This window comes from Vidua chalybeata, chromosome 10 (assembly GCF_026979565.1).
Source record: "Vidua chalybeata isolate OUT-0048 chromosome 10, bVidCha1 merged haplotype, whole genome shotgun sequence".
Taxonomy (NCBI): domain Eukaryota; kingdom Metazoa; phylum Chordata; class Aves; order Passeriformes; family Viduidae; genus Vidua; species Vidua chalybeata.
The window spans coordinates 10,845,717-10,858,759 of record NC_071539.1 but is presented as its reverse complement, the minus strand read 5'-3'; positions in this window follow the sequence as shown (position 1 = coordinate 10,858,759).

Here is a 13,043-nt window from a genome sequence, read left to right as displayed (position 1 = left end):
ACACACTAACTCCTTTGCCTTTCTGAGGCAGATTTGGTGACTTTTCTTGTCCAGAAGGCAAGTCCCAGGGTGATAAAAGCAGCCAGCTTGTCCTGCTAGCAACACAGACATTGCCTCATCTCTGTAGCAGAGGGAAGCTTTTTCCCAACAGACTCTGCCTGGCTAAATCCTACTGTAGCAACCAGCTGGAGTCTGCATGTAAACAGCACACACATCCAAAAGCAGCTGGGCAGCTTGAGTAAATGCTGGCATTCACAGCCAAGCCCTTGGAGCCCTGTCTGCAGTACAATCCTTGCAGTATGGAACTCTTAGCTTTGTGAGTGAGCCCAGGAGTGTTTCCCCTGAAGAATCCCAGGTTAAACTGGTTGCCAAGAAAATATTCTGCTGGTACACATCAACCCCTGACTTCAGGTCAGCATTCTCCTAACTGAGCAAAATTAAGTCTAGAAGTATATAGCATCACCTCAGAAAGAAAAGGATTTGTGGGGTTCTGAGGACACTGTTTTATACTGGCTGAGAATCTGGCCCTCAATGTTTTACAAAATTTGGTAGAAAACTGCACAGACTGCCAAGAGGGATGCTTGTTCTGGGGCTTTAGAGGAAAGATAGAGGCAGATTTGAACCTGTGACCTCCCCAGAATCACACAGTAGAGACCCAGCAAGAGAAATGCTGCATTTGAAATAGGCTCATACAGTGCCAAACACTCCCTCACACTCTCCCAGATAAAGTGAGAGGAGTTGCTCTTCCACCTCCCAGATCAAGCCTTGAACAAGGCAATTAATTTCAAAAGGGCAATTTGATTAGACTCAATTTTGCCTGGAGTAAAAAAACATCCACTGACTAAAACCAGCAAGTGAAAAGGTGCTCAGTTTCCCCCGGGCTTTCTGGCTGTGTCAGTTGGGAGCATACATGGTAATGGATTCATCAGAGCTAAAGGTGACAAGCTGGGGTTTAACACAAGACGCTGTAAACCTGGTATTCTGTATTCTTCAAACTTCACACAGGAAATAACCCCAAGATGCTCAGGTCTTGATAAGACTGACAGCAAAAAGGGGTACATGGGGAAGTGACAGACACCCATCTGTGTTCCTGCCACCCTGAACACTGTCCCAGTGCAGGAGCTGCCACACCAACAAAACCAGTGCTAAATTCACTTCCAACAAACCAGGATAAAGCCATTAGTGGAAGCTGGGAGATATTATCCTTGTGGGAGATACTCCCATGATCAGGCTACAACCAGATGCTTCACTGGTCTCAATGGTCTCACTGGTTCAAATAGCTAGAAATCTCACATGTCTGCACTCAGGAATGACCTTACAGCCACAACTTCCTTTTACCAGTTTAAATGTGGTTTGTTAAATTTATCTGAGCAGCAGATGAGAGCCCTTCCTGGATGACCACAGAGGCAGAGCTACAGAAACAGTGGGTGAGATACAGAGCCATCAGTGCTCTGTGCTGTTCTCTCCATCCAGTGTGCTGGAAAGTGCTGTCGACGTTCTAACTCAGTGGCTGTGCATATCCACCCACCCACACAGGCTCATTCAAGTATTTTCTAGGCACAATCTGGTGATGAACAGCCCACACTGACACAGCCTAAGGTACACTGCCACCAGGCACATGCTTGCACATTTAATCTGGCAGCAGAAGCAGCAGTATCTCTTGGGACACCCAATTCAGACCACGGAGTGTAAAACCAGTACCCCAATCACACGGATGCCTTTAGGAGCATCTGTCAGCATGGTATCTGCTGTACTCATTTAGCACTAAATGGGTAACATTTTGACTAACTTTAGCTGTTTGAGCCAAGGTTGCAGAGGACACCATTAACCACGGCACACAGCACTACTGCATGCCCCTATTGGGCTCGAGTTCATGGCAACCCCCTTGGAAAAACTTGGAATATCTGCTTATTGTGCAAATTGTAACAATAGCCTTTGTGCCCTGACTGTATGGTAATGGAGCGTGTTTAAGCCACTGACAATGCTGAGTTCCTTGAAGTTGCTAATGGGTTAAAGCTGGGACATCTGGTGAAACACTAGCCTCAGCTGTTCCTCAAGTGACATCTTCTTGGGTCAAATTTATCTCTTCTTGCCAGTCCATCTGCTCACAGCCTGTCAGTGATAAACACTTGAGAGCCACAGAGCAAGTGAGGCAGCAGACAGCAGTGAAGGACAGCATCTTGGAGTCTAACTAGATAGTGATATGGGAGCAAAAATAGCCCCAGTGCTCTCCCCCTCCCAGTCATCTTCCTCCTATTGCCCTCCAGGGTCAGGGTCAGGCCAGGGAAGCAGTGTGTGCCATGCTGAATACAGAGCCCAGATCAGGCCACTCGAGGGCTGAGAGACTTGTTTGTTGCCCAAGGTGACAAGGAAAAGGCCAACACGCACAACTCAAAACACTATCATACTTGCTCCTCCTTCCAGTGTCCCAGGGGAAAGGTTCACACCTGTGCTTCCAGCTGGTGAATGTTCATTTCCTTCTGCAAGGCACTCCACAGCTTCCCAGTCTTTGCTGGCCACCCCTGCCTACATACCAGCCCAGAGCAATGCAGCAAGAGGCACAGGGGAGGTGGAGGCTACCAAGGAAGGCACAGGGGAAATGTGCTGCTTGGTTTCTGAGGAGCTGGTACATTCAAGGTCCATTGCCTCCTTGCCCATGTCTCTAGGAAAGACACCTTTCTTCCAGAAGGCAATGATCCTCACTGTAGACATGACTATAACACACACAGAGTGCTCTCCAAAGCACAAACTCAAGAGCCTCAGGTCACCCTGCAGCCTGTAAAACAACAAAGTGGATTCCCTCACTGCTTCAAGGGGATTATGTATCTGAGACCAGAATGGTATAAAACCCTTCCAAAAGAGGAAATACTGCAAGGATTCTTGGAGGTTAACTGGTGTGTGTGGGCACGTGTGTGTGTGTGTCAGTGGGCAAGGATTCACTTCACTTTAATGGTACTCTGGGAAAAACAGATTAAACTTTTCTTGGTGTCAGCTGAGCAGCAATGACCTCTGAAAATGCATTAACCCTATGGGTCTCAATCTGGTGAATAAATATTTTGATTTAAAATGGGCAGACACAGCATAAAGACCACAGTTTTGCCCCATGAATTACAAGGGTATATTCACAGTTAAACAAGCACTCTGTGCTCATGTCTTGGTACCACAGTGGTGATGTCCTGCAGCTAGCGAGGATCAGTTTCAAGCTGGCCCTTTTCTACGCAATGAGAAACTTCTACCTTGAGTCACTCGGATTCTTTCACAGCAGTGTCATAACACTGCACTGTGCTATTGCAAGGCACCTGCTCGTGGCCCGATGCTGCCCCAAACACTGCGAGGAAACATCATCATGACCCCCATGAAGCAACAAGGCTTCTTGGCATGCTATGAATACCCTTGAAGAGAAAAAGCTCTTTCACACTGCCAGTGCTATGCAATTGCTCTAATGAGCCACACGACTACAAGGAAAGCATTTGCCTTCTCCATCCCCCCAATTAACCACATTACCATCATAACTGCCCCCCTGTGCCTGGCGCGTGCTGGCAGCTGGCAGAGCCCACGGCTCAAGACGTGCTTGATGCATTGCTGCACAGCGGATCAGGGCACGGACATTTTAGTGTGCGTCAGACACCGCATTTCTCCATCCTTGAAACTGATCCTGCCAGAGTGTGCTCTCTGCAGAGCCAGGATTTAACCCGAGAGCGCAGCTGCATTTTTAAGTATCATGTTAATACAGTGTTGTGGTGGGGATTTTGTTCAAGGGAGGATGGCTCCACTCTGACCTTTGGATCCAGAGGCAGGCTTTAAAATTAAAACCTTTCTTCTTCTGTGACCCACCACCAAATGATCTCCATCCATACAATATTGCAATTCTAAAAACTGTTTGCATTCTTATCTGGTAGTGTGCATGGCACTTTGTACATGCCAGCAAAGGCCAAGAGAAGAACAATACGTACTCTTTATTTTTAATCCAAGAAGTCTTTTATAGATGTGTTAACTCACAAAAGGGAGAAAGATCTTGGTATTGACCATCTGGCACGGTGGTATCCCAGCTCTGGGCTTGGAGTCAGAGCCACACACCAAGAAATTATATTAAACCAACAGTAGAGCCAAGCCAAAAGTCTCCTTTGGGAGCCTGGACTCTGGTGAAGAGGGAGCAATGAGGATGGCGGCCAGGAAGAGGAGCAGCAGCACTAGGAGCCCTGCTCTGCTTCTGCTGCCACGTGCTCCTGATCCATTGTGGCAAGTTCTCTCCTCACCATGAGTTTGCTTCTGGTCCTGCACTGCCCCATCCAGCGGGCAGCCTGTAGGCACTGTGCGCCCACGGGGCGTGCAGAAGTCTGACCATCCCTGCTGTGCATCCTCGGCACAGCCAAATCCACTCTGAGAAATAAGACTTCCTTATGCTTTTAATTGTGCTACCCTCTAGTGGCCAATGCCATCCCCTTGGAGCTCAGATCCCCACTCCTGGCAGAGGAGAAGCCTTGGACTACAAGCCTTCAAGACCAGAAGTGATCTTGGAGCTGTGCAAAAATGACTTGCACATTTGAAAGGAGACAGAGACCTGGCAAGGTCAAATGCCATCCCAGGCTCCACCACCCCAACTCTGCTTTGGTCTTAGGAAGGGCAAGATCTCCCTGCCCAGGCTGAGAGGTCTTGACCAGAGGAGAGTGAAGCCAGCTCAATATCAGGTGCTTGCAACACGAAAAGCATCACCAAATTATCACTCTTGGCAGGCTCTCTCAGAGAATACGCTTCTTTCCTCCTCTGCTGTCTCACACCAGGTGCTCCAGCAGCTTGGATGGCAGCAGAAACACTCAACAGGTCAATAAAAAACGGGTTAGAATTCAAGGAACATCCTCGCAATTACCAAGATAATTGCCACATTTCAGAACCAAACATTACTTAATGGTGCTCAATTATCTTGTGGCAGGGCCTGCAATGGCAGCAACTAATTGCTTAACTAAAGACTTTCTTCTTTCCACCCTGTGTCAACACTCATGCATGCAATTAGGCCATTGGTGCAGGGAGGAGAGGAGATCCCCGTTGTGAAAAGAGGGGTTAAGTGGCAGCCACAGCCATGTTCCAAAGCCCAGAGGACAGGTGTCTTGCCTCAGACTTTATAAGAATGTGAAGCAGAACCTCAAAATCCCGGGAGGGAACAAGGAAACAGGCTTTTTCTTCCTGTCTCTGAACAAAGACCTCAAATGACTACACAATTGGACTAGTGGCCCTCTTACAAGCCTATAGGCCCCTGAGGCTCAGATGAGTGTCAGTAGCCTTTTCATAGTTTATCAGCCTGCAGAGTGATAACAAAAAGAAAAAAAACAATCAATTGTCTAAAAGGTAACAGAAGACTTCCCTTTGGTTACTTTCAAGCTTGTTAAAAACCTGCTTGTTAACCTCTTCACTGAGCATATCTCTCATACTAAAGAGAAGCAATGGGAAAATAGGCGCAATTTCCTTGTTATTTTCCATTTCATCACTTCTTCACAATTCTGTACTATCTCAAGAACTCTCTTAAGCAAAGCCTTTCACTTTGCTTTGACACAGAACTACTCCTTGTCCCTCAAGTTCCTGTTCTTTCTCCCTGGCTTTTTCAGCCTCTCCTCTACTTGAGGTGGAAACACCTCAAGACCCAAGATGAGGCCGTGACTCTTAAAAACATCAGGTCCTGGTTCCTGGTTTCTACTCCTCACTGATCATGTTTGGTTTGTTCCTCTGACCAGACGGGGTTCACCACAGAGCCAGCCCCAGGCCTTGTGTCCTGAACACTGGCTACCCTGCATCCAAGGGCTGTTCCTGTTCAGCTCTGCTTATCCTTTCCAGACTCACATTTCTCAGACACGAATTCCCGAGGCTGTTTTGCTGGTCAGTTACCAGCTCAACTTTGAAGCCCGTTCTTGCTACTCTTAAAGACCGTTTTTTTCTACCATTCATCACAGTTTCCACAGAAGCAGTAAACAAGCTAGTGTTGATGTCCAGCTCAGAGCCCCCTCTCGGCAGCCTTTAGTTTGATGTAAAACTGTCTGTTCTCACCCTGGTTTTGTACGTTTGTCTGTGTAACTTATAGTTACAGTTTACTCTCATCCTTTAAGTTACTGAACAGTCCTGTGAAGATTTGAGACAAAGGCTTCAGGGCTCCAAATTTTATCTTTCAAATCTCCATTTTCCTCTTTGCTACATTAAGAGCTTTCACAAGCTAAATGACATGGTCTCCTCTCCAGAACACCACACTAGTTTGGACTTGTATTCCAGTTACAAGCTAAGAAAGGGGACAGGAACCATTGGGGTACTAAGACCCTGTGGACTCAAACTGGTCACTTAAAAGAATCATAACCCAGCAAGGGAATAGTTAACACTCCCTAAAACTGAGGCAGTTGCATGGCACTCAGTTCAGTTTGCTAGCAATGCGCCCTCTCCATTTTCACACGCACACACATGGGCTAATTGTTTCACAGGAATAAGCTCACCTGCAATTAGACACTGTTTTAAGTCTTTGATCTCTATAACTCTCCAGAGGACAGCAAGATTCCCACATGAAAGTGTTTTATTATTTTATTCCACATTTGGGAGTGACCCTATGCTCTTGGATTTATTAAAAAAAAAAAAAATCCTTACCTGATCTCAGCAATTCTCATTGAGCTGAGCAAGGCTGGGGCAAGTGGAAAAGCTCCCTTTGGGGGATGGTTCTCTCAGGTGTTAAGGATAAGTGGGTACAGCCCCCACCTGATGGCCTTCACCTGCTCTCTGAGCAGACTGCTGCTCTGCCAGCATCAAACCCATCCTGGAGATGGACTTCCTGGGGACATGTGTTGTCTTGCTGATTCACTTCCTAGGGTAAATTTATTTCTTTGAGCTATTGTCCAATTCACAGTTAAGGATCAGCACACATTGTTCCTTTCCAGGGAGCTTACCTTAGCCATAGGATAGGAGACATCTCCATCTGATCCTGTAGCACCAGCTCAGGCCAGAGGGTGCACACAGCTCCTGAAGAGCCAGTTGCCAGATTTTGCCTGGCTGTTTTTCTAAGAAAAGGGATGGGGCAGAGCAGGTAGCTCAGAGGCCCAAGCCATAGGTCTGGTCCCAAAGAAAACAAAACGTCAGGGCCTCAAGGCTCTTAATTAACTCTATTAGAGTGATAATCATGGCCTGCCCAACCCCAGGGGAATGGAAAAAAACCTCCAGTGTGAAATGCATATAAAGGTATTGGACTGAAGCATTAATATTTTCACCCACTGTCAGCGGTTAGAAAGCAGCAGGGGGTGGGAGGACGGTGGAAAGATCCTCAGCTCAAGGAGATTCTGGTTTAGCACCAACACATAGGAAACAACCTAGAAGTCAAAGAGATTTCTGTGAAGTGCATTTGCTTTTTGCAGGGCTGCTTTTGAAACATCTGAAAATTTTAGACTATATCCTTTACAGTTCATTAGTGCACAGTAAAATATGCCCCTAACCACTTCCTTTTCTTTCTTTTTTTTTTTTTTTATTAGATGTGGCTTAAAAAGAAAAATCTCACATTTCCTTGCAAAAGAACAGATAGGACAGTGCTTTAAGAGAGCCAGCACTGCTTCCATGCCTATGTGCAAGAGCTGGGCTCCAGTGATGAGGCTCTTTTCATCTCACAGGGATGTGCTTCCAGAAATTGGTTCAAGGGAGCAGGAGAGGTGCCTGGTTCCCACAGCTACCAGAGTCCATTCAGTGGCTGGTAGCTGCAGCTTCATAGAATCATTGAGTATCCTGATGTGGAAAGGGCTCAGGAAGATCATGAAAGTCCAGTTTTTGGCCCTGCACAGGATGGCTCCAAGTTCTGTCACTTGGGAACTTCCTTCTCCCTCTTTGGATATAAAGAGATGTTACAGGGGTCAGGGCAAAGCCACCCCTCCTGAGTACCACTCCAGGGCTGGTGTGAAAGGACACAACATCTGGCAGGTAGCAAGAGGCAGGAGCTACTCTTGTCACTCAAACTGTGTGGGTTTGGAGTTTCAGATGTAGCACCAGGAAGATGCATAATTAGAGCACCTCAGAAGCTGCTTTAAATTATGAAATCAGCTTAATTTGCCTGCTGCCTTTGGAAGGAAAACTTCACACCACCTTTTTTCATCTGAGCCTGCAGGCAGGAGATGCTGGCCCCAGCCAGTCAGTGGGATCAGCACAGCTTTTTCCCCTGCCTTATGCAGTTGTGGACCCCCAGCACATGCTGATAAAAGAGGCTTTAGAAGACAGCCCAAAAATGCAGTGCTGTCAGGGTGGAAACCTAGCAGGCTCCCCAGCTCTGCTTTTGGTAGCAGCTTCTCCTGCCAGCTGCCCAACAGTGCAGTGTTCTTGTGTTTAAGCACATGGCACATGAGTAGCACCAAATTAAAAAATCCTTCCCTCACTAGGCACCAGCTCAACCCACGGTCTCAGCCCTGAAATGTCTCTTTCATCTTCTGTGGTTGTCAAACCTACAGTGTCAGTTCATCACTTATAAAAGCCTCATATCACAAAGTTTCTCTGAAGTGTGGTTTGCCCCAGTCATAAAAAAAACCCCCCACAATCACAAATAATGTGTACTCAAAACGATCAGTTAAAGGCTGGCTTTGCTTTCTGCCTTCTTCACTTTCAGGCGATACACATTTCAAACTTTTCTTTGCTAATCTGGGAACTGAAATTTCACTTTGATGTTAGTGAGTATTGAGATGAGGGCAGAAAAGTGCAAGTGGCTGACTGGCCCTGGCTTAATGCACGACCATTCCCCAGCTGAACCACAAGCTCATCATCCTCCCACCCTGACCCGACAGCTCAGCTCAAGTGCTGCTGCAGCCACTCTGCACCAGGAGAAGCATGTTACTGTCACAGCCTGGACCCTCTGTCACACTTCCAGAGCTGGCATGTTAAGGGGGAAAGGAAGGAAAGGGTAAGTAACATGAATTTCCCAATTAAAAATCACTGAGTTGTGACACTCAAATTCAGACTTTATTTTCATCTTTAAGCCCAAAAAGCCTCTGGAATATGAGCCCTTCTGCATTGGTGTTACTGCATCTCACTGAGGGCAGACCTTGTCAGCTGTTTCATCATCTCGTTTCGTCTCACAGGTCCCTGACCTTCCCATGTGACTGGAAGAAGTCAGAAAATCAGTCTGTGCTGCCCTGGTACCTGCGGGTAGCATTCAATAACAGGTGCAGCAAGCACAGGGCTGCTCCTGCCCTGACCCTCCTGCCAGAAGACTGTCAGGCAGCTGCTCTGTCTAAACTGTACCCTGCTTAACAGAGGACAGTGCTTGTCTTTTTCCCCTCCTCCTCCTCCACTTGGAGCTCTTATTTCTCACCTCCCACTGCAACACTTATCAGAGAGTATATCCTTCACCTCCAGCTCAGCATCCCTTTCCTCAGACTGGAAAGTCACTGATGATGGGGGTGGAGGTGGCAGCTTGTTCTCAGCTCATTAATCTGTCACAAACCTCTGCAGCAGGCTAGCTGCCTCCAGCCCTGATTCATTTTCCACCACAAAGGATGTTTGTGTTTGATTGGGTATGCTGGATAAATGATTCCAAGCTGTGAATTTCATTTCATCACTAATCACAGACACGGGTTGAAATCCTGTGCATGAAGTCGACAAGTGAACTTCAATTGACCTCCAAGGCAAGGTAGGACACTGGTCACCCTGAAATAAATAATAATGTAAATTAGATCAAAGGGGTCCAGAGGAAGGGGATATGCAAGAAGAGATCATTCACATAATCTTATTTTTACTCCTGGTCTGTGGATTCACATATGAAGGGGATACTTGCTTTCCTGTACCTCTAGTAGCTGTGAAACAGAAACACATCATTGAGGTTCCTCACAGCTCAGACAAACCTCAGAGGCCTCTAACCCAGCCCCAAGGTGCTCTCAAACATCAGTCAGACCTTTCAGCTTGGCTGGTAGCTCTGATATCCCTATGGATAAGGGATGCTTCTCCTCTGGGCACAGAGAAATCTCTGCCTACCTCCAGCAGAAAGCCTTCCCATGGGCCTCTCACCATCCCTGCAAGTGTCACTACGGGGCTGGAGGCTGGTGAGGCAGCACAGCTTCAGCACTGTTCATTTTCCAGCAGAGGAGATGACTCAGACACCCTTTCCGAGGACATAAAGGGTCCCCACTCCAAACTGGTAAATTCATCAAGTGCTCAACATGGAGCTCCTCCCAGGAATCAGGAGAAACAAAAAACCCATTTAATTTCTTATTCTTTTTTTTCTTAAATGCCAGTGTTTTTCTTAAATGCCAGCAGTAGGGTCTGGATGTGCATGCCTGGCTCTTTTTTCACAAAGACCCCAATCCCAAAGTCAGACCAGGGAAATCAGTTACAGATTTCAGAAAGTTTCTCTCAGCACCTCTACTGTGCCCAGGCAAACTGGAGTGAGAGTTGTTCACTCCTGCATGGAATCAGCTGTCAGTTCTCAGCCCAATCCTGTAGTACAGCATCCTCTTTGAACAAAGCCCCTATATCACATATAACATCACACAGGAGAGACAGGGAGAGAAAGAAAAGGGGGTAAACAGGTGACAGGAGGAACTGAGGAGAGATCAGGACACACAGTCATGACCTTGTTACTAGTGCAGCAACGCACATCTGCACTCCACAGCTTGTGGTCTGTGCTCTGGAGCTGCTGAAGGTCCAATGGCTTCTTCCACTGCCGTGCCATGATGTGCCATGTCCTTGTCTGGGCATTACAGGCCCAGGAGGAAACCCTTAGGGAAAAGCTGCTCAGCGTTACCTGTGCTCAGCAGGGCAGTGTGGGCACCGCCTCCCTGGCTGAATGATGAATGGCCTCAGCACTGCAACCTCCACAAAAATGCACTTGCCTGAATCTCTGCACGGCACCTCACTGGTCTCCAGAGCCTGATTCCTGAAATTAGGTACTAGGGCAGAGGTTTTTGGTTTCCAAACCAGACAATGTGCTGGAGAGTGGCCAGAGGCTGTGGGTACACCGAGCGAGGGTGGGGTGATTTGGGGGGAAGCTTTCTGCCTACAGGGAGAGCAGGATGCGTGAGAGCAGGTCTACAGCTCTCAGCTGGAGCAAAAATTACCGGCAGATTATCATCTTGATAGCAAGATTTAGTGCAAGGAGGGCCAGGCCAGGTGAGTCACCCTGCTGCTGCTGCCAGTCTTTGGGGCTGCTGATGGCAGTGATAACCCAACGAGCACCCAGTGGGGACCAGCAGGAAGATTGCCAGGTTAGTTATGGAGCTGGGCACTCTGGAATGTCAGCAGCTGCTGCCTGTGCCCCTTTGCAGCATCACATACAGGAGAGGACAGAGCCCAGGGCCTGAGACATGGCAGCTTTTGCCACTTGTTCCTTGGGCAGACTGCAGCCTGAGCACAGTGCAGCCAATCCTATCCAGGAATTTGGTGCAGAAGCAGATTTTGCTCCACTGCAAGCTCCTCCTCTGGAGTGCACATGAGGAGCTGAACAGCTCCCAGCCCCAACATGGCAACAGCTGAACCTGGCTCACTGAGCCGTAGTCGAGCACCAGGGACTAAAACCTGTGGCAAGCCCAGAGCAAAGATCTAAAAGAACTAAAGCAGAAGAGAATAAATTCACCAAAACAAGAAACAGTCTCTCTGGTTGTTTTCAAGAACACCAGGCTGTGGTGAGACAGGAAGGTTTGGGCTCTGCTGTCCTCAGTTCAGTCATTTGCCACAGCAGATGAATGAGCTCAGATACTTGTGCTTTGCTTCAGAGTTTGCATAGCCAGCACCTCACCTATCCCAGCAGACAGTGTCACATCAGGTATAGTTTTGACACTGTGGTCTCTTACCCTCCATGTGGGTCTAATCAGAACTGGGATGGGCTTCTAAACAGTCCTGCACAGTCTGTGAGCCAGGGATCACATCGCACCAGAGGGTGTGGAGAGGCCTTTGACACCAAAATGTTTTGACAATCAAACATCCCCAAGCAACTCTAGGCATTGAGCACAGCTGATGCACGGGTTACTAAAGCAGCTTTGAGCTGTTCAGAGCTACACAGACACATAACAGAGAGCTCAGCAAATCCTTCCTGAGAAGTGGTGTGAACTCTTGGGTCACGTCTGCACACAGAGCCAGCTGTCCTCTCTGCACACCCAGTGCCACCTATGCTGGTGAGCCTGATGGGAGCCCCAGTCTGTGCAAGCTGAAATTCTGGTGCATGCTGGTGCTGCTGACTGCTTGGTTTCCAGGAGCCACATACACCCTACAGAGCACAGGAAAGCCATCACCCTCCACAAGCCCTTCCTCATGGCCAGCATTGCACCCACCAGTCCATCCCAGAGCGAAAGAAACAGAGATTGCAGATGCTGCTGAACAGTCCCTGCAGGCATGAGGCCGCACAGACTCAACACTGTAACCAGCAAATGATGGAGAGCTCAGACTCCCTGGCTGACACTATTGCAACTCCTGCTAAAGAACAGAGATAGTGGCTGGCCCTGCTTTGCACTGGGGGTCTCTCCCCCATGGATGCACTCCAGGCCCAAACACATCGTCCTCGTGCAGGGGCTCCCATCTTCCCTTTGCTCCAGGTGGAAGCAGTGACTGGATGTGATGAGGGGCTACGTGGCTTGAAAAATCTTTACATGTTGCAATTTGTTGCTCAGGGGCTGCAGCTGGACTAGATTAGATCACACTGGGCTAACCAGAGAGATTTTTCTCTGGGTTTCTCCAGCTAGAAACTAACCACAAATGAAGCAGCAAGAAGACCTAAAAAAATGTTCACGTGTGAAATGCTTCCTCACAGAGCAAGTCCAATTAACAAGAGGTCAAAAGAGAAATTAAAAGTAATCATTGGGGTCAGAGGTTGTACAGTGCACTGAGTATTGAAATAACTCACCCTGCTGCAGTCCAGCTACAAGATTTCCTGTTTGCTTTGCCCTACTTTTTGGGTGTTTTACAGTGATTGGAATGATAAATTAAACTCCTACACTAGAAAACAGCTGGTGGCAATGGAGGTGGGGTAATTTCATGAGTTAACTGTGACAGAACAATGTGAGAAGCATTATGGTCTTATTTTGGTTTAAATTTGGAGGCAAAAGTACACCTCAGTCCTT